Genomic DNA, 22,344 nt, shown 5'->3' with positions numbered 1-22,344 from the left:
AGACCAAATTCAGGGATTTGAGAATAATGTAAAAAGTTAGGCATCATGTTCATGTTCACCCCCCACACTTAAGATGTACATTACCCTCAATGTACAAAGATAGACTATTCAAAATAAAGAAAATCATAAGAGGGAAGGAGGTGAAACTCCTTGTTATATGGATGCGGAGCTTGATTCTGAGGCTAGAGTGTTTGGGGAAAGTGGTAGCTGCAACTGTTCTTGGCTAGATGAAGAAATTGAGTCGTTGAACATGGCACTCATTGGGTATTGTTCCCTATTTGTTTCCTCATTCCGTAAAATATTCCTAGCAGCTTTGCTTGGAAGTCTGTAGAATCATGAAGAGCTTATTAAGTGTTGGTGTGGAAGAGAGCGTAGTGGGATTACTTGTTAGAAATACTAGAAAAATGAAGAAAGTAAAATTTACTAATATAGATATGTATTTCAAAAGAAAATAATAAAATTGAAATGAAAAAAAAATAAAAAAATAAAATGATAGGAAGATTCAATGATCCTCGTCAGTGGGGCCCTCAGGTGGTGGAACTGGAGTGGTGATGTGAAAGTGCTGGCACAATTGCTGCATCATGGCTTGCATGTCATCCATCTGTCTATTATGTCGCCGATCTCACTCATGGATCATCTCGAACTGTGTAGTGCAATACTGCTCGAAATAAGCGAGTCAGTCAGAAAGGTGTGCCAATGAAGCAGCCGCATGAACTGATTCTCCCTAGGTGGCATGGTAGAAGGCTCCTCGTACTGTGGGGGGACATCATCAGGAATGTCCTCGAGATCCTCCTCGTCAATGGCATGAGTGAGACGGTAGTGAGGAGGATCGGTCCCACGTCGGCGCTCGATCATCCTCATGTGTAACATAGTCGTGATGCCCTGTGGGGACATCTGACCTATCAGTGTAAGCGCTGATGACTGGGCCATGGTGTTGAGGAGACCGAAGTGTCTGGCAAGGCGCATCACGTAGGGACCGATAGAGATTACTCCCTTCTGATGCCGCTCGGTCTGATGGCGAATGGCGAAAGCAATGAAGTATGCCAAGTCAGTCACGTGTGCATTCGCCATTCACCATAAATAGTAGGCATCATGGGTGTTGATGACGCCAGTGCTCTCTCTCCTTTTGGTCAAGGTGTGTGCCAATATGGCATGGAGATAGCATTGGGAAGGGGCGAGAGCTGAGGCCTTCGAGCGGCTGGGGTCGTAGGTGGAAGAGAGTGGTGCCAAAGCCTTCCAGCACAAGGAGGGAGAAATGTGGATATTGCGTGGTAGTGCATTCATGTCCTCCTCCTCCATAAACTCATCGGTGTAAAGTCCCAGACCGACTCCAAACTCTAGGACACTCATCATGCGAACTAGACCTCCTAATCGAAAATGAATGGTTCCGGGGTCGTAATTGTTCATCATCACCACCTGTAAATGAAAAGTAGAGCATAATTCTAAAGTTAGCTCTAAATAAGTGGGTTCGGTAATAGTGAAGAACCGTTCCCATGGGTTTATGGACAAGAGGGGACGGATGGCATCAGCTAGCTGGACTTGCTCTACGGCAGCCCAGTCGATGCAGCAACCTGTAGTGAGGGGTCGCGCGCATAGTATCTGAAATAGCTCATCCTGTGAAGCTTGCGGAAACTCAAGGAATGGGTGCCGAACTTCGGCTGTAGCACGTACCAAGGAAGAACCCGATCCCCTACGTCTCTTTGAGGGTGGGACCGCAACTTTCTTGCCTCTCGATGATGACATAAGGTACTGAAAAAGTATGAGCACTGATATAGTAGTTCCAGGATGTGTTAACATTTAACGATATCAAGCGAGAGGTGAAAAATTTATATGATTATTCAGAAACATTTACTGGAATCAAAGATGCATCATCAGTTAAGCAAGAATCCTAAAACTAGTATATGCTATTTAGTAGTTTAAACAATTCAAATATAGAAAATATTAAAGCAAATTCCTAAAGTATTTAGGTTGAGAAAGTGAACCAAAAGCTGCTGTAGGGTGGCGTACGAGCGTGTTGGTGGTGAGCATGAGCGTGTGGCGTGGGGGTACAGCCGTGTAGAGGAAAAATAGAGGGAAAATAGAGGAGAAAGTGAGGATTAATGCAGGGGGAGTGGATTTTAGGATGGTTTGGGGGTTGGGGAAAGGAGAATCTGGGGAATGGTGGCCGGAATAATGGTTAGGAAGTGGAGAAGGGGAGATTTCGGCTAGGGTTTTGAAAGGAAGAAGAAAATGAACAGTGATTTGCTTATATAGGGAGGTTCACACGGCCTAGGTCCATGGCCGTGTACCCTGAAGTTGAGCCCGTGTTTTTCAAATTTCACAATTTAGGTTGTTCCCGGCTACTATCCCACACCCGTGTGTCTTAGGCGTGTGTGCCACACGGCCATGTCGTACGGTCGTGCCTAGCTTTGTTTGCTTCTCCGACGCCCATGTGTTAGGGTACCACGCCCATGTATTGTTGTCCACGGCTTAACGGCACAGGCATCGTACACCCGTGTCGAAGAAATAGAATTGAACCTTGCCCCTGGCACGCCTGTGTTTTTCCATTCCCATGCCCGTGTTCACCTATCAAGTTCACCCATGGCCATGTCGCACGGCCGTGGGGATTTATCGCATCCCATGTTTTGGGGAAATCATGTCCCGCTTCCACATGGCCGTATCGCACGGCCGTTTCTCTTCCCCTACTTGGCCACGGCTTTAGGAACGCCCGTGTGCCTAAAGTGTGTGCTGAAAAACTTTGCAATTCAAAGATAAATTTAATGATTTAAAGTGTTAGAAATTAAAAATAAAGAAATCAAAATATGTTAGTGCTCGAGTTGCCTCCTGAGGAGCGCTTATTTATAGTCTAAGCTCGACTTACCTCTCTAGTGAATGGTCAGGGTGGTTCGAGGAGTTCGAACTCCTCATTCCTGCTATCAATCTTATCAAAATAAGGTTTTAAATGGGTGTTGTTTACCTGAAAAGTGTCGAACCTAGGATGACTCACCTCTACCATACCGAATGGAAAAATACTGAGTACCGTAAGAGGGATTTCCTCATTTGGTGTGGTAGAGACAATGTGGGGATCTGCAGCATCTAGTAAGACTTTATCACCAACCTTAAGTTGATTTGAAGAGGTATCGAACTCCTTCTGGCGTAATTTTAGTTTATAATGTGTTCTAGGTTTATGTGCTCTCCATTCGTCTACCTCCTCTATCCGTAGCCTTCATTCTTCATGAGTGTATCCTTTATCATTGTTGGAACATGGCTCGTGAACTTATTTGAAACTTAATTTCTGCAAAGTAGGCTGTGTCATATTGTTAGTTTTAGTAGACTGGTGTGGACTATTACCTTTAATGTTCGATGTGATGCCAGAATTACGATCTTGATGGGTGATCGTTTTGTCTCCCACACGATGTGTAAGCTCACCTGTGCCAACATCAATAATTGCTTTAGCAGTTGCTAAAAAGGGCCTCCCTAAAATCAAAGGGGTGTTATTATCCTCCTCTATGTATAGAACAACGAAATCAACGGGGAATATGAACTTATCTACTTTCACGAGTACATCTTCAATAATACCTCTAGGGAATCTTATAGTTTTATTTGCCAATTGAATGCTCATCTTAGTTTGTTTAGGTTTCCCAAGACCCAGTTGCTTAAACATTTTGTAAGGTATGATGTTAATACTAGCCCTTAAATCAGCTAATGCATGACTTATATCTAAATTACCAATTAAGCAAGGAATTGTAAAACTCCCTAGATCTTTCAATTTGTGGGGTAGCATATTCTGTAGAATAGCTGAGCAGACTACATTTAGCTCCACATGCAACGCTTCGTCCAACTTCTGTTTATTTACTAAAAGCTCTTTTAAAAATTTCATTGCATTTGGCATCTGCGACAAAGCTTCAATAAACGGTAAGTTAATATGTAATTTTTTCAAAAGTTTGAGGAATTTACCGAATTTTTCGTCAAAGTGGTCTTTCCTCGTTGCGTTATAGTATGGGACACGAGGCTATATTCTTTATTCACCATTTTGTTATGACTTACCTCACTTTCACCTTTGCTCACTACAGTTTCTTGCATCAATTCTGGTTCAGGCGCAATGAATCCTTCCTTATCTTGAGTACTAATTGCGTTGAGGCGTTCCCTTGGGTTAGGTCCAGTATTACTTGGTAAGCTACCTTGTGGTCGTTTGGAGATTAGTTTGGATAGCTGGCCTATCTGAGTTTCGAGCCCTTGGATCGATGCTTGTTGATTCTTAAGTGTTGTCTTGGTATTTTGGAAATAGGTTTCTGATACCGAGATGAATTGAGAGAGCATCTCTTCAAGGTTCAGTTTCTTCTCTTGTTGATACGGTGGCTGTTGAAAACCCTGAAGATTTTGTGGCTTTTGTTTCCCTTGACCACCCCAGGAGAAATTTGGGTGGTTCATCCAACCTACATTATAAGTATTACAGTATGGGTTATTTTGAGATCTAAAGTTATTGTTACCCATATAGTTGACTTGTTCCTCTTTGGTTGTAGGATTGAAGGATTGATATTCTGTATGCACACCCCCTCCACTTGAGTCACACCTCATTACTGGATGTACCTGCACAGAAACAAGTAAACCATCAATCTTTTTATTGAGAAGTTTTACCTGATTTGACAGCATAGTAACTGAGTCGACGTTATAAATGCTGGCCGTTTTTGTTGGCTTAGTCCTCAGTACTTGCCACTGATAGTTATTTAGTGACATCTCTTCTATAAACTCATAGGCATCTTCTGGGGTTTTATTGTTGATGGTTCCACCAGCAGCCGCATCAACCATTTGCCTAGTTGAGGGATTCAGACCATTGTGGAATGTTTGTACTTGAAGCCAAAGCGATAACCCATGGTGAGGGCACCTTCTCAGTAAGTCCTTGTATCTCTCCCATGCATCGTAAAGTGTTTCTAAATCCATCTGCACAAAAGAAGAGATATCATTATGTAATTTAGCCGTTTTAGCCGGCGAAAAGTATTTTAGTAGAAATTTTTCTGTCATTTGTTCCTAAGTAGTAATTGACCCTTGTGGTAACGAGTTCAACCACTATTTAGCTTTGTTCCTCAATGAAAAAGGAAAGAACCGATGTAACACCCCAATCCCGTATCCGTTGCCAGAATAGGTAAAGGGGCATTACCGGACTTGAAACTCATATCAGAACAGTAATTTTTTTTTGAACATTCCTTTAGATAAGTACTAAAGACAGTCAGGGATGCAATTTAAACTTCTATAAGTACACATTCAAAAGATGCCATTTTCGCATGGCTTATATACATTAACCAAAATATTCTTCGGCCACTGGTCTATTCTATACATGCCATAAAATAATTCTAAACATAACAGTAACAAGCAGTGGATAGTGATAGTGTGACTAGTTGCTAACGATCCCCGAGCCTGTAGCTTCGAAATGAGATCTATAAAACAGAAAAAATAAAGTAAACGGAGTAAGCATTACAATGCTTAGTAAGTTTTAAGCAGTGTCAACAGATAACAATCAAATTATAACATAGTTGTTCGTATTTTTATTTCACTCTTCCTTCGGGCATACCATCCCTTTACCGAATATGCACATCTCATCATATACAATAGGCAGATAAACTTTCACATAAAAGTGAGCTCATGTGACATAGATATATTGTATAATTTCACATAACCTCTCACACTGATCCGATGTCACATAATCATAGGAATAGTCTCATAGATTGCTCTCGTATGCATCACATAACTACCTTATGATTTAGTTCAAATCAAGCTCACATATAAACTTGGAGTACATACCTGTTTAACCTTTCGCATTGAATATATTTATAAGCAATTCTTATTACGAAGTCTTATAGCTTTAACCTCTACTCGGATTATCGGCGAGACCTTCAGCTCAGATGAGATCTCCAAACGAAGTTATCGGGTCTTACCCGGACAAAATCTCTACACGCAGTCATCGGGTCTTACCCGGACATAATCTCCACACGTAGTCATCGGGTCTTACCCGGAATATATTTCCAAGTTTCATGTACATTTAATCACATGTTACAACATTCACATCGACTGTCATATTTGTAATTCATTTGCCTCATCAAAAATCTAATAATACACACCTTTCACATTTGGTCATTCGGCCACAATATACACACATCGCCTACATATTTCACACTAGCCATTTGGCTTTACCACATATACATATCTCATACATATTTCACACTAGCCATTCGGCTTTACCACATATACATATCTCATATATATATTTCACATTGACCATTCGGCCTTACCACATATGCATATCTCATACATATTTCACATTAGCCATTCGGCTTTACCACATATACATACCTCATATATATATTTCACATTAACCACTCAGCTTTACCACATATACATATCTCATATATATATATATTTCGCATTAGCCATTCGGCTTTACCACATATACATATCTCATACATATTTCACATTAGCCATTCAGCTTTACCACATATACATATCTCATACATATTTCACACATATCTCATACATATTTCACATTAGCCATTCGGCTTTACCACATATACATATCTCATACATATTCACATTAGCCATTCGGCTTTACCACATATACATATCTCATATATATATTTCACATTAACCATCCAGCTTTACCACATATACATATCTCAAAAATATATATTTCGCATTAGTCATTCGGCTTTACCACATATACATATCTTATACATCAATTTCAGCAATAGCTTATAAGCAACTCAAATAGTTTCATCAATGTTTACAACAAATTCACATATTCACTACAAGCTGTTTTCTTGAGTAATAGTCACTAAATTATTTATAACTGGAGCTACAAAACTCAAAATCAATTCCCGTTAATTTTTCCTGAATATAGACTCATATATCTTCCATCCATAAAATTTTCAGAATTTTAGGTTTGGCCAATCAATACCAGATTTTTCTTAAAATTTCCCCTGTTTCACTGTTTGACTAATCTGACCACTCTTCACTATGAATCAAATTTCTCATTGTACAGAATTCAAAATGTGTTCTATTTGATTTCATTTGAAACTAGACTCATTCAGGAGTCTAAGAATACAAATTTTATCTTATAACCATTTTTGTAAAAATTATAATGATTTTCTAAAAACCAAACAGGGGATTTCGGAGTCATTCTGACACCGTCTCACTCAACTTTAAATATATCTTTATAGGAAATTTCTTTGCTCACACGGTCTCTTTTATAAGAAACTAGACTAATTAATCTTTGATTACATATTTTATTCAGCCTATAATTCCACACCATCAATTTATGGTGATTTTCTAAAATCACGTTACTGCTGCTGTCCTAAGCAAAATATTACAATTTGCTCTTAAATTTCCAAGTCCAAACACTTATGAACTCACCATTTGAGTTTAAAACATATCATGGCCACATCATATCTTATTAAATCAACTCATTATGTCCTATTATGATTGAATTTACTCAACGTTTAATCACTTAAAACTTACCTCGAAAGTGGTCGACGACTAGATATCCACGGCTATTCGCTTACTTTCTCTTTTCCCCTATCCGACTTTGATCCTCTTTGCTCTTAAGCTTAAGTAAAACAATAGATTTGCTTAAGTACTTAACTAATATTATTCACTTAACAATCACATTTGGCAATCACATATCATTTAATCTATATCTAAAACAATAGATTTCAATATGTATCATATTTAATAATTCATGCCATGACTCGATCTCATGCTTATTTAATTTATATCTAATTCACATTCACAAGCAAAGAGCCACTTAATTTATCATGCTTCCTTATACATGAATTTAATCATATTGCCGAATATTAACCCAACATAACAAGCATAATCACCATGAAACTTGCCTTAATACACAATTTTATCCCCTTGCCGAATACATATATATATCATCAAACAAATATTTATTAACATAACAACAATTCATTCACATCTCTATAAATGGTCATAATCGGACATTATAAACAAATCAACTAGTTTAGCATTCAAATTCTTCTAACCATTCCTCAATCATTTACTCAATGAACAAGAATCCAAGCACATCAAAGCATAGTCGAACGTATCATTCTTATAAAATTCAAAAATAAATGCATGGGCTAACTTCAAAATCTATTTAACAACTCAACTTTATAAACACATATTCGGCTAGGAAGAAAGATTGATAATTAAACAACCTTAGCTTAACATGTAATTTGTTGTAACACATCTTTAAGCATTCTTTTATTCCATCAACTCAAAACACATTCATAACTCACAATAACTAAGTTCATATTCGGCAATGGCCTCCAATATAGTGACCGATTCTTCTCAACTAGCACCTAGTGTACACACATGATCATTTGTTTGATTCAAACACCTATCCACGAAAAATTTATCCAAATTAACAAGAACAACAACCACATTCCTTGTTATCTACCATGACCGAAACCCATATTCATTCACCAAATATAAAAAATTTAACATGGGCCCAATAAAGAACTTAGAAATTTACTAGGATTTAACTAATATTTCAAAAATTAACCAAAACTTCTTACCTTAATATTGACCTTAGATGACCGAATGCTTCACTCCCTTCTTCCTCTTTTCATTTCGGCCAAGAAGAACCGATTTCTTCTCTTGTTTTCATCACAGTTTCATTCTTTTCTTTCTTTTATTATCCTTAGTATTTCTTTTATTTATTTCCTTTCTTTTACATAAAATAATGACCATTTCATGAAGATTCACTACATATTCTAATATATGCACCATCATGGCCGGCCACTATGTATAAAAAAAAGGAGTATTTGACATGCAAAACCATTGTTTTCACTACATGCTTTAATAGGTCCTTATAGATTAACCTATCACATTTCACAAGTGTCACACATAAGTCCTATTAACTAAATTCACAAGCAATTAACTAAATCGAAGCTTAAAACTTTCACACATTCATATTCACATATTTTAGACAATAATTATCATATTCAAATAATTTGGTGACTCGGTTTAGCGGTCCCGAAACCGCTTTCCGACTAGGGTCACTTTAGGGCTGTCACAACTCTCCCCCACTTAAGAAATTTTCGTCCCTGAAAATTTCTACCGATGCATAGTTTAGGACAACGTCCTCTTATTGAATTATATCCATATAAACATTAGCTCATCGATAGCAATTGTAATTCATTACTTATTTCGCATTGTTCTACAAAATCTTTTTTTTTCTATCTTAAAACAAATACATAAACATTTCTACAAGTATGCACATATATCTCATTTTCTTGATTTCATAAGCAATAATCACTTAATTTAATTCACAAATGCATTTCAAACACATATTAAGCACATATTAACATGTATAATTCACATCATCAACCCACATTTTCATTCATGTATAAGCTGTAACCTGACCGAAAGTACACATATACTCAAACATCCCAATAAATATGCTTTATAACTCCATCATATCTCACTATTCAACTTAACCTATTTCCAACAGAAAATCAACTTCCACATACCTGAACATTGAATTCATTTAGCACATTCAATCACCGCTAACGATACCCATATACAATCGATTTGACATAAAGCCTCATATAGTATACCGGTATGGGATTTACTTTAGCACATAACCCATATATCCAAAATTATCAGCATTCATCAAAAATTCTTACAGACTTTCAAATGTCGAACTTAATCGAAATAATTTCTTGAACATGATTAACAAAAATAGGGGTCACTTAGCAATAGCACATATGACTTCATATACCAAGCATCCCATAAACTAAATCTGTAACACATTTATAACATGAATTCATTTCTTAACAACATATCCACCATTTTAAATCAATGCCTTCGTTCCATACGAGGTCTTACATGAATCTTGTTTTACTCACTTAATGTCTACTGACCAATCTCGCACACACAGTGCTCGGTTGAAAAACTCACACTTTCAGTGCCTCTAATCATTTGCACACATAGTGCCCCTATTCATTTGTTGTTACACATTGAAATGACTTAACCAAGTCTATAAACATCATGTATGTACACTTTTAAACATATCCTTTCATTTAAATTTGAATTCATATAGTAATGAACACTTAAACTTTGCTCAAATTATCGGCACGAAGCGTACTAGGCACGAAGGCCTGAATACACATCACCAGCATGATTGCTCTTCGGGACCTAGCCCAGATATAACACCAGCACGAATGCTCTTCGAGACTTAACCCTGATATAACTCTAGCACAAATGCTCTTTGAGACTTAGCCCGGATATAACACCAGCACAAATGCTCTTCGAAACTTAGCCCGGATACATCACTAGCACGAATGCTCCTCAGGACCTAGCCCGAATATAACACCAGCACGAATGCTCTTCGGGACTTAACCCTGATATAACTCTGGCACAAATGCTCTTTGAGACTTAGCCCGGATATAACACCAGCACAAATGCTCTTCGAGACTTAACCCTGATATAACTCTAGCACAAATGCTCTTTGAGACTTACCCCGGATATAACACCAGAACAAATGCTCTTTGGGACTTAGCCCGGATACATCACTAGCACGGATGCTCTTCGGGACTTAGCCCGGATATAACACCAGCACAAATGCTCTTCAGGACTTAGCCCGGATACATCACTAGCACGAATGCTCTTCGGGACTTAGCCCAGATATAACACCAGTACAAATGCTCTTCGGGACTCAGCCCGGATACATCACTAGCACGAATGCTCTTCGGGACTTAGCCCGGATACATCACTAGCACGAATGCTCTTCGAGACTTAGCCCGGATATAACACCAGCACAAATGCTCTTCGGGACTTAACCCTGATATAACTCTAGCACAAATGCTCTTTGAGACTTAGCCCGGATATAACACCAGCACAAATGCTCTTTGGGACTTAGCCCGGATACATCACTAGCACGGATGCTCTTCGGGACTTAGCCCAGATATAACACCAGCACAAATGCTCTTCGGGACTTAGCCCGGATACATCACTAGCACGAATGCTCTTCGGGACTTAGCTCGGATATAACACCAGCACAAATGCTCTTCGGGACTTATCCCTGATATAACTCTAGCACAAATGCTTTTTGAGACTTAGCCCAGATATAACACCAGCACAAATGCTCTTTGGGACTTAGCCCGGATACATCACTAGCACGGATGCTCTTCGGGACTTAGCCCGGATATAACACCAGCACAAATGCTCTTCGGGACTTAGCCCGGATACATCACTAGCACGAATGCTCTTCGGGACTTAGCCTGGATATAACACGAGCACAAATGCTCTTCGGGACTCAGCCCGGATGCATCACTAGCACGAATGCTCTTCGGGACTTAGCCCGGATATATCACTAGCACGAATGCTCTTTGGGACTTAGCCCGGATATATATAACTCTCGATTCTCGTGTATATATATATATAACAATGCACATTAGTATATCATTTACATTACTTGAATACAAACACAACATGCTTATCGACCATTCATCTTTCAGTTCCATAGCCACATACAAAGATCACATTTATAGTCATAACTCTTTCAAAATTGCATCACTTATACCCTTATAATTCAATCCAAATCAAAATTCAAATACAAGTACATGATACGTACCTGATCAACTTAATAATTTAAGCATATCCAAGTGAAGTTATATCGCAAATTCTCATAGTCAGAAGCTTGCTACAGCTCGATCGGGATCAAGATTCATTACAATACAACAAACACATTTCAATAGTCAAAAATCATCACACTATCATTTTATCACTTTATGGCATGTATAAATAGACTCATGCATGCTACGTTAGTCCTAGAATCGACTAAACCGTAGCTCTGATACCAATAAAATGTAACACCCCAATCCCGTATCCGTGCCGGAATAGGTAAAGGGGCATTACCGGACTTGAAACTCATATCAGAACAGTAATTTTTTTTTGAACATTCCTTTAGATAAGTACTAAAGACAGTCAGGGATGCAATTTAAACTTCTATAAGTACACATTCAAAAGATGCCATTTTCGCATGGCTTATATACATTAACCAAAATATTCTTCGGCCACTGGTCTATTCTATACATGCCATAAAATAATTCAAAACATAACAGTAACAAGCAGTGGATAGTGATAGTGTGACTAGCTGCTGACAATCCCCGAGCCTGTAGCTTCGAAATGAGATCTATAAAACAGAGAAAACAAAGTAAACGGAGTAAGCATTACAATGCTTAGTAAGTTTTAAGAAGTGTCAACAGATAACAATCAAATTATAACATAGTTGTTCGTATTTTTATTTCACTCTTCCTTCGGGCATACCATCCCTTTACCGAATATGCACATCTCATCATATACAATAGGCAGATAAACTTTCACATAAAAGTGAGCTCATGTGACATAGATATATTGTATAATTTCACATAACCTCTCACACTGATCCGATGTCACATAATCATAAGACTAGTCTCATAGATTGCTCTCATATGCATCACATAACTACCTTATGATTTAGTTCAAATCAAGCTCACATATAAACTTGGAGTACATACCTGTTTAACCTTTCGCATTGAATATATTTATAAGCAATTCTTATTACGAAGTCTTATAGCTTTAACCTCTACTCGGATTATCGGCGAGACCTTTAGCTCAGATGAGATCTCCACACGAAGTTATCGGGTCTTACCCGGACAAAATCTCCACACGCAGTCATCGGGTCTTACCCGGACATAATCTCCACACGTAGTCATCGGGTCTTACCCGGAATATATTTCCAAGTTTCATGTACATTTAATCACATGTTACAACATTCACATCGACTGTCATATTTGTAATTCATTTGCCTCATCAAAAATCTAATAATACACACCTTTCACATTTGGTCATTCGGCCACAATATACACACATCGCCTACATACTTCACACTAGCCATTCGGCTTTACCACATATACATATCTCATACATATTTCACACTAGCCATTCGGCTTTACCACATACACATATCTCATATATATATTTCACATTGACCATTCGGCCTTACCACATATGCATATCTCATACATATTTCACATTAGCCATTCGGCTTTACCACATATACATACCTCATATATATATTTCACACTAACCATTCAGCTTTGCCACATATACATATCTCATATATATATTTCGCATTAGCCATTCGGTTTTACCACATATACATATCTCATACATATTTCACATTAGCCATTCGGCTTTACCACATATACATATCTCATACATATTCACATTAGCCATTCGGCTTTACCACATATACATATCTCATATATATATTTCACATTAACCATCCAGCTTTACCACATATACATATCTCAAAAATATATATTTCGCATTAGTCATTCGGCTTTACCACATATACATATCTTATACATCAATTTCAGCAATAGCTTATAAGCAACTCAAATAGTTTCATCAATGTTTACAACAAATTCACATATTCACTACAAGTTGTTTTCCTGAGTAATAGTCACTAAATTATTAATAACTGGAGCTACAAAACACAAAATCAATTGCCGTTAATTTTCCCTGAATATAGACTCATATATCTTCCATCCATAAAATTTTCAGAATTTTAGGTTTGGCCAATCAATACCAGATTTTTCTTAAAGCTTCCCCTGTTTCACTGTTTGACTAGTCTGACCACTCTTCACTATGAATCAAATTTCTCATTGTACAGATTTCAAAATGTGTTCTATTTGATTTCATTTGAAACTAGACTCATTGAGGAGTCTAAGCATACAAATTTTATCTTATAACTATTTTTGTAAAAATTATAATGATTTTCTAAAAACCGAACAGGGGATTTCGGAGTCATTCTGACACCATCTCACTCAACTTTAAATATATCTTTATAGGAAATTTCTTTGCTCACACGGTCTCTTTTATAAGAAACTAGACTAATTAATCTTTGATTACATATTTTATTCAGCCTATAATTCCACACCATCAATTTATGGTGATTTTCTAAAATCACGTTACTGCTGCTGTCCTAAGTAAAATATTACAATTTGCTCTTAAATTTCCAAGTCCAAACACTTATGAACTCACCATTTGAGTTTAAAACATATCATGGCCACATCATATCTTATTAAATCAACTCATTATGTCCTATTATGATTGAATTTACTCAACGTTTAATCACTTAAAACTTACCTCGAAAGTGGTCGACGACTAGATATCCACGGCTATTCGCTTACTTTCTCTTTTCCCCTATCCGACTTTGATCCTCTTTGCTCTTAAGCTTAAGTAAAACAATAGATTTGCTTAAGTACTTAACTAATATTATTCACTTAACAATCACATTTGGCAATCACATATCATTTAATCTATATCTAAAACAATAGATTTCAATATGTATCATATTTAATAATTCATGCCATGACTCGATCTCATGCTTATTTAATTTATATCTAATTCACATTCACAAGCAAAGAGCCACTTAATTTATCATGCTTCCTTATACATGAATTTAATCATATTGCTGAATATTAACCCAACATCACAAGCATAATCACCATGAAACTTGCCTTAATACACAATTTTATCCCATTGCCGAATACATATATATATCATAAAACAAATATTTATTCACATAACAACAATTCATTCACATCTCTATAAATGGTCATAATCGGACATTATAAACAAATCAACTAGTTTAGCATTCAAATTCTTCTAACCATTCCTCAATCATTTACTCAATGAACAAGAATCCAAGCACATCAAAGCATAGTCGAACGTATCATTCTTATAAAATTCAAAAATAAATGCATGGGCTAACTTCAAAATCTATTTAACAACTCAACTTTATAAACACATATTCGGCTAGGAAGAAAGATTGATAATTTAACAACCTTAGCTTAACATGTGATTTGTTGTAACACATCTTTAAGCATTCTTTTATTCCATCAACTCAAAACACATTCATCACTCACAATAACTAAGTTCATATTCGGCAATGGCCTCCAATATAGTGACCGATTCTTCTCAACTAGCACCTAGTGTACACACATGATCATTTGTTTGATTCAAACACCTATCCATGAAAAATTTATCCAAATTAACAAGAACAACAACCACATTCCTTGTTATCTACCATGACCGAAACCCATATTCATTCACCAAATATAAAAAATTTAACATGGGTCCAATAAAGAACTTAGAAATTTACTAGGATTTAACTAATATTTCAAAAATTAACCAAAACTTCTTACCTTATTGTTGACCTTAGATGACCGAATGCTTCACTCCCTATTTCCTCTTTTCATTTCGGCCAAGAAGAATCGATTTCTTCTCTTGTTTTCATCACACTTTCATTCTTTTCTTTCTTTTATTATCCTTAGTATATCTTTTATTTATTTCCTTTCTTTTACATAAAATAATGACCATTTCATGAAGATTCACTACATATTCTAATATATGCACCATCATGGCCGGCCACTATGTATAAAAAAAGGAGTATTTGACATGCAAAACCATTGTTTTCACTACATGCTTTAATAGGTCCTTATAGATTAACCTATCACATTTCACAAGTGTCACACATAAGTCCTATTAACTAAATTCACAAGCAATTAACTAAATCGAAGCTTAAAACTTTCACATATTCATATTCACATATTTTAGACAATAATTATCATATTCAAATAATTTGGTGACTCGGTTTAGCGGTCCCGAAATCACTTTCTGACTAGGGTCACTTTAGGGCTGTCACAACCGAAGACGAATGGCATCATCAGAAATGCCATTGATTTTAAATGTATTGCAAAATTCTAGAAAATTTACTAAGTGAGCGTTGGGATCTTCAGCCTGCAAACCATCAAACTGAACAAACTACTGTATCATTCGAATTGGGTTGGGTTGCAGTTCAAAAGTATTTGCAACTATAGCAGGTCTAACTATACTAGATTCAGTTCCTGTTAAAGAAGGTTTAGCATAGTCATACATAGTGCGTGGAGCAGGATTTTGATTAGCCGCAATTGCAGGAGGTAGCTGATTGCCTTGGTTTTCAGTCATCTCTTCGGTTGGAGGTTGAGTATCGTCTTCTTTTTCGTTCTCTGTGTATCTTAAGCTTCGTCTTATTTCTCTTTGGTTTATACGAACTGTACGATCAATTTCTTCGTCAAAAAGTAATGGTCCTGACGGGTTTCTTCTAGTCTTAAACTAGGAAAACCTGCCAAGAGAAAGAAAAAGTAAATTAATTAGTAATAATTAAATTGCAAGAAAAAAATAAATGGCTAAAGTAATAAAAATTGAGCGTTCCTAATATTTTAGTTCCCTAGCAACGGCGCCAAAAACTTGACCGCGTGATTCATAACAAGTAATAAATATTTATAATGAAGATCAAACCTAGACTAACTATTATCACGACGAAAAGGCAAGCGCACCTATCGAACAATAGTATAGTAATGACAAGACTGGGATATCATACCCAAGGGAACCAAAAGTACTAGTAATAACTATCTTTTTATTATTTTACCTAGAAATAATGAGGGGTTGATTATTAAAATAATTAACTAATTACTAAAGCAAAGAGAAAATTTGGAAAACGACTTGAAGAAAAGTAATTGATAAAGATGACACCAAAGGAGGAATCCACCTAGATTTCACTTGTTATCTGACTCTCAACCAGACAATTTATTCACTTGACTTGATCCGTGAGACTCCCTAACCTATATTATTATCTCTTTCGAGACTAATAACGTCTAACCCTTAGTTGAATTAATTGAAATCCCTTTCTTAATTAAAACTCCTAGGGAAGCAGTAAATCAATCTATGCACTCCCATATTAGGTTTCACCCTAATCTGGCAAAATCTTGTAACCCTATTTCTAAGCGTTCGATCAACTCCACTTAATTATGCGAAATCTACTCTTAGACAGGGACATTTACTCCTCTACATAAGCACATCAAATCATGAATCAATACCCGAAATATTAACTCAAGCATTAAGAACACATAATTAAGAACAAATCAAGTATTTATCATACAGTTCAGATAATAATAACAAGATCAATCATAGGTTTCAACCCCCTTAGGTATCTAAGGGGTTTAGTTCATAATAAAATAAGAGTACATCTCAAAAGTATGAAAATAACAAAACATAAAGATAAAACTAAAACCCCTAAAGGAATTCTGAGAGAGATCTTCAGTCTTGAAGTAGCTCCGGCTTTTGGGATGGATCATCTGACTTCGTTCAAGTAACGCGTGTGGTTCTATACTTCAGAAACGTTCTAGAGGAGGGGGTCCATTCTAAGTCATACTTATGGTGTTTATATAGGCTTTGGATTGGCTTTCTTCCTCCCTAGGTATCCTTTTCCGTGTAAAATACAACTCCTTGAAAAAAGGGACACTCTTGTGTGCCACGGCCGTGTGACGTGATTGCCAGGCCGTGTTCGATCTGTTAAATTGCACACGGCCATATGGGTCAATAGCCAGGCCGTGTGGGTCAATGGCCAGGCCATGTGAATCGTGAAAGCCTTGGTCGATACCTTCGAAAGACACGGGCATGTGAGCAGCCCGTGTGGCAACGCTTAGGCCATGCCATCTTTTCGATTTGGTTCGTTTTGTCCCTTTTTGGCTCGTTTTTGGCTCCTTTTGACTCTTGGTGCTCTCCTGAGTACAAAACATGAAATAACCAGATTAAGAGCACCAAAATCCACAAATCTAGTAATAAACATCCATAAATATGCTAGGTATTTGGAGTAAAAATATGTATAATTTTACGTTTATCAGTACTTGAATTGTCAAGCCTTGATAAATGATCAACTGCGAGTTTTTCTGCTCCTTTCTTATCTTGAATTTCCAAGTCGAATTTCTGCAATAACAAAATCCATCAAATGAGTCGAGGTTTTGGATCAGTCTTAGTTAACAGGTAGCGAAGGGCAGAATGGTCAGTATAAATGACAACTTTAGACAATATTAGATATGGCCTAAATTTATCGAATGCAAAAACAACAAATAACAATTCTTTTTCCGTTGTGGTATAGTTCTCCTGTGCGGCTGTCAAAGTTTTGCTAGCATAATAAATAGGTTGAAAGTGCTTGTCCCTTCGCTGTCCCAAAACTGCACCTACTACAAAGTCACTCCATCACACATTAGTTCAAAAGGTAGATTCCAATCAGGTGCTATTATAATTGGAGAATTAATCAATTTATCCTTTAGAGTATGAAATGCTTCTAAACATTCTTGATCAAAATTAAAGAGCATATCTTTTTCTAGTAATTTGGTTAAAGGCTTAGCTATTTTAGAAAAATCTTTAATAAATCTTCTATAAAACCTAGCATGTCCTAAAAAACTTCTAATAGCCTTAACCGAACTAGGAGGAGGTAATTTTTCAATGATTTTGACTTCAAATTTATCAACCTCATTCCCTTACTAGAAATTTTATGTCCTAGCACAATACCTTCTAGAACCATAAAGTGACATTTTTCCCAGTTAAGTACAAGGCTTCGTTTCCTCACATCTTATTATAACTCGTTTTAAATTTTTAAGGAAAAGATGGAAAGAGTTACCGAATACTGAGAAATCATCCATAAATACCTCTATGATATCTTCTACGAGTTTGTCAAAGATGGCCATCATGCAGCGCTAGAACGTAGCAGGGGCATTACATAATCCAAAAGGCATTCTTCGATAAGCAAATATACCGTATGGACATGTGAATGTCATTTTTTCCTGATCTTCAGGAGCTATTGGGATTTGAAAATAGCTAGATAGTCCATCTAAGAAGCAGTAGTACATGTGCCCTAATAGTCTTTCCAACATTTGGTCAATGAATGGAAAGGAGAAGTGATCTTTTCTCATGGAATCATTTAGCTTCCTATAGTCAATGCAAACTCTCCAACCTGTGACTGTCCTAGTTGGAATTAGTTCATTCTTCTCATTGGCTACCACAGTCATGCCTCTTTTCTTAGGAAGAACCTGTAGTGGACTTACCCAAAAACTGTCAGAAATAGGATAAATAATTCCAGCATCTAAAAGTTTAATTACCTTAGCTTTAACAACTTCTTTCATGTTGGGGTTCAGTCGTCTTTGAGCTTGCACACATGGTTTATATTCATCTTCCATTAAAATTTTGTGGGTCCAAAAAGAAGGGCTGATCCCTTTAATGTTAGAAATTTTCCAAGCTATGGCTTTTTTATGTTCTTTTAATACTTGGATTAATTCCTCTTTCTCCTTGGGTTGCAAGTTAGATGCACTAATAACTGGTAATGTAGAATTATTTCCAAGGAATGCGTATTCCAAGTGATTTGGTAATTCTTTGAGTTCCAGTTTCGGAGGTTCTTTAATAGAGGGTTTTTGTTTAAAATCATCGTTCCCTTTAATGTCCTCATATTCTGCTTGTCTTTGGGAAGATTCATTGAAGTTCAGTTTAGCTTTTATTTTCCCTGTCTCGAAATCATCGTCATCTATCTCCTCTCTTTAGGCATGGCACAGTTCCAAAATGTCCTTATGTATGATTTCCTGAAAAGAATCTTGAGCAGCATGATCAATAGAGTCAATAAAATAACATGAGTCATCCTGTTCCCTAGAAAATCTCATGCCATTATAAATTTTAAAAATGATTTCTTCGTCACCTACTCTAAGTACCATTTTACCATCACCCACATCAACAACAGCCTTAGCAGCGGCTAAAAATAGACGCCCTAAGATTAAAGGCACTTCAATATCTTCATCCATATCAAGCACAACGAAGTCAACAGGGAATATAAATTTATCTACTTTTACATGTATGTCTTCTATAATACCCCTAGGGTATTTAACAGATCTATCAGCTAGTTGAATACTCATCCTAGTGGGTTTAGGGTCCCCAAGACCAAGTTGTTTTAAAAATCGTAATTTATACATATTTTACCCCATGTTTAACGCATTTTATGGATGATTTTCCCTTAGAATTGGTGAATTCGATGCTCCTAATGCTTTAATATCATATTTTATAATTAGGAGAGCATAGGAGAGCGAAAGGAACTAGAAATGAACCAAAAACAGAGAAAATGGGCCAAAGTACGAAGTCAACACGACCTGGACTTCCTCACATGGGCAGACCACACAACCGTGTCAATTTGGCAGATTCGAAGCACGATTCACACGGGCGTATCACAAGGGCATGTCACACGGGCATGTCCCTGCCGAGCCTAAGTTAAGTCCAATTAGGAAAAGGCTAATCTTGAGGGCTGTTAGGCATTCCAAAGCCTATAAATACACCCTAGAGGAGGAAGAAAGAGGAACACACAGGGAGGGAGTAAGAAATTACTCCAAGGAAGCTGATTGATCCATCTTAGAAGCTGGATCCATCATCAAGATTGAAGATCTCTCCTCAATTTCCCCTTCAGGAGTTTTGGGTTTTCTTTATGTTTTGTATTCTTTATTATTCTGAGATGTTTTCTTATTTACTTATGAACTAAAATCCATAAATACCTAAGGGGAATGAAACCTAAGACGAATCTTGTTATTATTTTCTGAATTGTATGATAAATATTTAACTTATTCTTAATTATGTGTTCTTAATTCTTGTTTTGATATCCCAGGATACTGATTCAAGATAAGCTCTTATTTAGAGGAGGAATAGACCCTGTCTAAGAGTACTTTTATCATAATTAAGTGGAGTTGTGTGCGCGCCTAGACATAGGGTGACAAGATTTTACCGGATTAGGGTGAAACCTAATAAGAGGATCCATAGATCGAGTTAATGCAACCCTAGGGTAATAATTAGAGAAAAGTCTCAATTATTCAATCTAGGGATTAGACGTTATTAGTCTTTAATAGGGATAATAACATAACTTAGGGATCTCCACGGAACAAGTTAAATGAATAAATCGTTCGATTCGGAGCTAGAATAACAAGTACAGTCTAGGTGGATTTTTTCCTTAGGTATTGTCTTAATTCAATCGATTTTCCCAAAAACAATTCCCCAATTCCATTCACTGTGAATTCTTAGATTAGTTAATTAGTTAGTGAAAAAAAAACCCCCCTTATTCTTAGATTAGATAATAAAAAGACAGTCATTACTAGTACTTTTAGTTCCTTTGGGTTCGACAATCCGGTCTTTCTAAAACTATACTACTGTTCGATAGGTACACTTGCCTACATCGCAATAATAGTTAGTTTCAAGAACGATTAATTATAAATATTTAAAACCTATCACGAAATAACACGATCAAGTTTTTCGCGCTGTTGCCGGGGAACTAAGATATTAGGAGCGCTCAATTTTTATTACTATAGCCATTTATTTTTCTTGCAATTTAATTTTTTTATTTATTAATTTATTTTTTCTTTCTCTTGGCAGGTTTTTATAGTTTATGACTAGAATAAACCCGTCAGGACCACTACTTTTTGACGAAGAAATCGATCGTATAGTTCGCAAAAACCAAAGAGAAATAAGGCGAAACTTAAGATACATAAAGAACGAGCAAGAGGACGATACTCAACCCCCAACCAAAGAGATGGCTGAAAACCAAGACAATCAGCTACCTCCTGTAATTGCAGTTAATCAAAATCCTGCTCCATGCACTATGTATGGTTATGCTAAACCTTCTTTAATAGGAATTGAATCGAGCATAGTTAGACCTGCTATAGCTGCAAATACTTTTGAATTGAAACCTAACACAATTCAAATGATACAACAGTTTGTTCAGTTTGATGGTACGCTCACTTAGCAAACTTTTTGGAACTATACGATACATTTAAAATCAATGGCATTTCTGATGATGCCATACGTCTTCGGTTATTTCCCTTTTCATTGAGGAACAAAGCTAAACAGTGGTTGAACTCATTAACACGAGGGTCAATCACTACTTGGGAACAAATGACTGAAAAATTTCTATTTAAATATTTCCCGCCGGCTAAAATGGCCAAATTACGTAATGATATCTCTTTGTTTGGTGCAAATGGACTTAGAAACCCTTTACGATGCATGGGAGAGATACAAGGACTTATTGAGAAGGTGCCCTCACCATGGGTTACCACTTTGGCTACAGGTTCAAATATTCTATAATGGCATGAGTCCTTCAACATGGCAAATGTTTGACGTAGCTGCTGGCGGAACCATCAATAATAAAACACCTGAAGATGCTTATAAGTTTATAGAGGAAATTTCACTGAATAACTATCAGTGGCAAGTCATGAGGACAAAGCCAACGAAAACAGCCGGGGTTTATAACGTTGATTCGGTTACTATGCTATCAAACCAGGTAGAACTTTTAAATAAAAAGATTGATGGTTTACTTGGTTCTACTCAGGTTTACCCAGTAATGCAGTGCGAAGCAAGGGAGGCTGAACAAGCCATTTGGAATACCAACTTTATGGCCACGACATGGATAACGAG

General features: G+C 36.7%; 2 non-coding genes across 2 annotated transcripts; one reads left to right on the top strand and one right to left on the bottom strand.

Annotated features, from left to right (window-relative positions):
- Positions 1-4,846: 4,846 nt before the first annotated feature.
- On the top strand, positions 4,847-4,952 carry LOC121211745 (small nucleolar RNA R71). Its single transcript, XR_005906963.1, has one exon. It is a non-coding gene; the product is annotated as a small nucleolar RNA R71 (small nucleolar RNA).
- Positions 4,953-21,873: 16,921 nt separating this feature from the next.
- On the bottom strand, positions 21,874-21,981 carry LOC121211983 (small nucleolar RNA R71). Its single transcript, XR_005907196.1, has one exon. It is a non-coding gene; the product is annotated as a small nucleolar RNA R71 (small nucleolar RNA).
- Positions 21,982-22,344: the final 363 nt, after the last annotated feature.

This window comes from Gossypium hirsutum, chromosome A12 (genome assembly GCF_007990345.1).
Source record: "Gossypium hirsutum isolate 1008001.06 chromosome A12, Gossypium_hirsutum_v2.1, whole genome shotgun sequence".
NCBI lineage: Eukaryota > Viridiplantae > Streptophyta > Magnoliopsida > Malvales > Malvaceae > Gossypium > Gossypium hirsutum.
The sequence above is the reverse complement of the archived record's forward strand: the minus strand, read 5'-3'. Positions and strand labels throughout refer to the sequence as shown.